The sequence below is a fragment of the Sphaeroforma arctica genome (assembly GCF_001186125.1).
Source record: "Sphaeroforma arctica JP610 unplaced genomic scaffold supercont1.11, whole genome shotgun sequence".
NCBI classification, from domain to species: Eukaryota; class Ichthyosporea; order Ichthyophonida; genus Sphaeroforma; species Sphaeroforma arctica.
Genome location: NW_014040547.1, coordinates 162482 through 166039, shown reverse-complemented (window position 1 = coordinate 166039; position 3558 = coordinate 162482).

Below are 3558 nucleotides of genomic sequence, written 5' to 3'. Positions count from 1 at the left end.
GCTTATATGTGGTATTAGCACATAGACTAAAAAAGATCACATGAATTGCACAAGCGAAAAGAAAAGAAATGGGTTTCGATCATATAACGGCCTCAATGCTTATGTTATATTCTCTTTGACAAAGTATATTTAGACGTTACAATTCACTCGGTTACTCTATTACGTTTGGGCTTTGGTCCTTGATGCCTTTTGGAGGTACGTACATTCCATGCTGTTTAAAGCTGGGAATGTATAATGACTGTGGATAGATCTTAACCACGTCGGGTCGCTTATTCGATGGTAAGATTGCTTCTGCATCAGCCTTATTTTGTGTAAGCGTTTGCGAAACTTCTTATTAAAAGCCTTTAGTGCATCCGGATCATCAAATGCTGATGGTGAAAGATCATACTGTGCTCCATCGGCGAACTCCGTAGCGTAATATGTCATATCCTCATGTTTGTATTTCCCTATAATATTCGTAAACTCGTAAGACATAAGAGGTGTAGTAGCTTCACGTGTGCGACGAAGGATGATCTCTGTCTTAGGGATTCGATGTGACCCGATATTTAAGGCACTAGAGCCGTCAACATTGTTAACTTCATACGTTCCGCTCTTCTTATCGGTCACTGAGATCATAAATGGTCCAATATATTTAGCCCTAAGCACAGTTGTATCGGAGTTGCGAGCCATAATGTCGACTATATCGCCTACCTCAAACTCGACTATTTTCTTTGTATCATTTCATCGCTTTTGTCTCTTCTTGAGAGCGATGTCCTTCATCTCCCTTGAACAAGGATAGACCACATCTCTGGCCCGACGCATCTTCACTAACCATGGTAACACATGATCATCCTGAGACTCCTTGTTGAAGGGGATCTGTAATTCACTATAACGGCCCCGGAAATAGTGAGCGGGTGTTGTACCAGTGACTGAATCAAGGGATTCGTTCATCTGTGTCTGTACTCAGTTGATTGAGTACGGCCACATGTCAGCATCATCAAGAAGTGCTGCTCGCATAAACTCCATCATCTTTCTGTGTTGTACCTCGTTCGCACCTTGTGTCTGAGGCTTGTAAGGTACACCTATTTTATGGCATGATCCCGCAACGAGTAACAGTGTCGTCATGACATCTCCTGTAAACTCACAACCGTTGTCGGAACATACAATGGCTGGCCAGCCGAAATCTGCGAAGCACTTATATATGCACTCAGCCACAGTTTGTGTCGATTTATCTTTCAGCGTATACAATACATTATATCTTGATGCGACATCAAACACATGACAGACATATTTATCCTTTGTGTGTTCGAACGTGGGTAGCTCAACCAAATCCATGATAACCCGGCGCCACGGCTCGTTTTCTGATACGCTGCGTAAAGGTGCGTATCCGTAGCGCTTGATCCGGCTAACTTCGCAGTTGTTACATTCGTGATACACCTGAGATATATATTGCTTGAGGTTCGGGTGTACGATTCCGTACCTCTTGCAATCCTTCTCAGTTTTGGCCTTATCCATGTGCTTAAGAGCATGATTTTGTCTTAACCACTTCAGAATCGCCTCCTGTGATTTACTTGTTACATCGAAATCAGGAGGTGAGGATTCCACCGCGTCATCACCTGGACTCGAAGACTCGTCGTGTCCAATCTCGCCTAAAGTTTCTACATCGTGAATCCGACTAATATTTGATCTATCCATTAGTTGGGTCACATGATCATATACCTCGGGAAAGTCATTCATCAATTACTTAAGCAATCGAGTTTCTGCTTGGTATGCAGTTTCCCTGTCAGACCGTATTTTGTTGTAGAAGGCTTTCGCTAGTGATGCGCTCCTCTTTGATTCCTTTGAATTTTGCTGTATCTCGGTAACACATACTGCAGGTGCTTGTGTTGTCCCAGTCTCTGATTGAGACTTAGGATTCAAGAGTGGAATCTTGGCTTCCTCAACCTTCTGTTTGAAAGTCTCGGATGGTGGCCACTTGGTTGTTCCAACTGGACCTATTCAACATATAATAATATGTCGCCAAGGCGTCGTTTGGACTAAAACCCTGGTAGAAAAAAGTATCTACCTCTCTATCCACATAGATCGGCTCACATTGTATCATTGAGATCAACTGTGGTAGCCATTTATCTGAGTGTCTTAGGGGACAACACAACGTGATGGTAGCATCTTGAATATGTACATAATTTAACCACTGTGGTATTAATAACCATGGAGGATTTGCCCAGGCATTCTCGTTAATAAAGGTCAATCTGGAATCCATCTCCTTTCGGATGTTCCAGTGTCCGGTACCTCGGCAGTTGTGCATTATGATGAGCGGCAAACATATATATGGTATGTGGTCCATGTATGTTGTCTGCGATCTTAAACCACCTAGGATTGACCATCCAATCCGTAGCTAGCAACTCCCTAACCATCTTATTAAAGTCTGGTACGAAGCGAGATAGCACGTCGGATAACTGATTGTGAATACCCGGTATGTGTGTTATGCCGAAAGAAAATTTTGCGATTGTGTCATGCCACCGACTGACTAACTGTGAGTTAGGTTTCATGTCCTTTAGGTGTTGCAATGACTTCTGATCACATAGCACATTAAAGTGTGTGCTATATAGATAATCCTTAGAATGAGTGAGTGCAGTAACAATAGCCAAAAGCTCTTGTTGCACGGGTGGGTAATTGATCTGAGAAGAATTCATAGCTCTGCTAAAGAACTGTACATATCTCGGTTTCCCATAAATCATTTGATACAGAACGCCGCCGAGTGCCATGTTGGATGCGTCTGTTGCTACCAAAAATGGAATACCATCTTTTGGTGGCTGGACTCCTGGTGCCTGTTGAACCACTGTTTGGAGCTGCTTAAATGCGTCATCACAGTCTTTGGTCCACAGCGCGCCGAGTTTGCCTTTATGACATCTCAAGTGTCCAAAGGGCTTTAAATAACTTGCCAGGTGTGGTACTCCGTCAGACAAAAAGTTGCCGAATCCACACATGCTGTTGACATCCTTACCCGTGGTAGGAGTTCTCCAGTCTAGCAAGTGGACGACCTTCCCGGGATCGATCATGATTCCATCCCTGGATACTCGGTAACCCAACAGCTGAATCTCGTTAACACCGAAGTGACATTTATTACTGTTGACCTTAAAGTTGTGCTTTTTGAGCCTGTCTAGAACCTCTCGCACAACCCTTTCGTGCTCCTCTTTGGTTTTTGGTGAATACCACAATGTCATCAATGTATACTTGTACATTGTCCATGTCCCTAAACAATTCTTGCATATTTTGCTGAAAGAACGCAGGTAACATGTGTGACCCAAAGGGGGCACCTTTGAACGAATATTGCTGACCCTCCCAGGTAAAGGTGAAATACTTCCGATGTGTTCGGTAGATCTTCATCCGGTGGTAGCCCTGCGTCAGGTCGATAGTGGAGAATATCTTAGCTCCCTCCATGCGCCTGAGCAGTTCGTTTATCCTTGGTAAGTGAAAATTGTGTGTCGGTATCAAAGCCTTAATTGGGCTCATATCCAAACACATCCGAACTTTCTTCAGTGTCCCGTCAGAGTTGAATTGGTCGACGGCTAAAAGCGC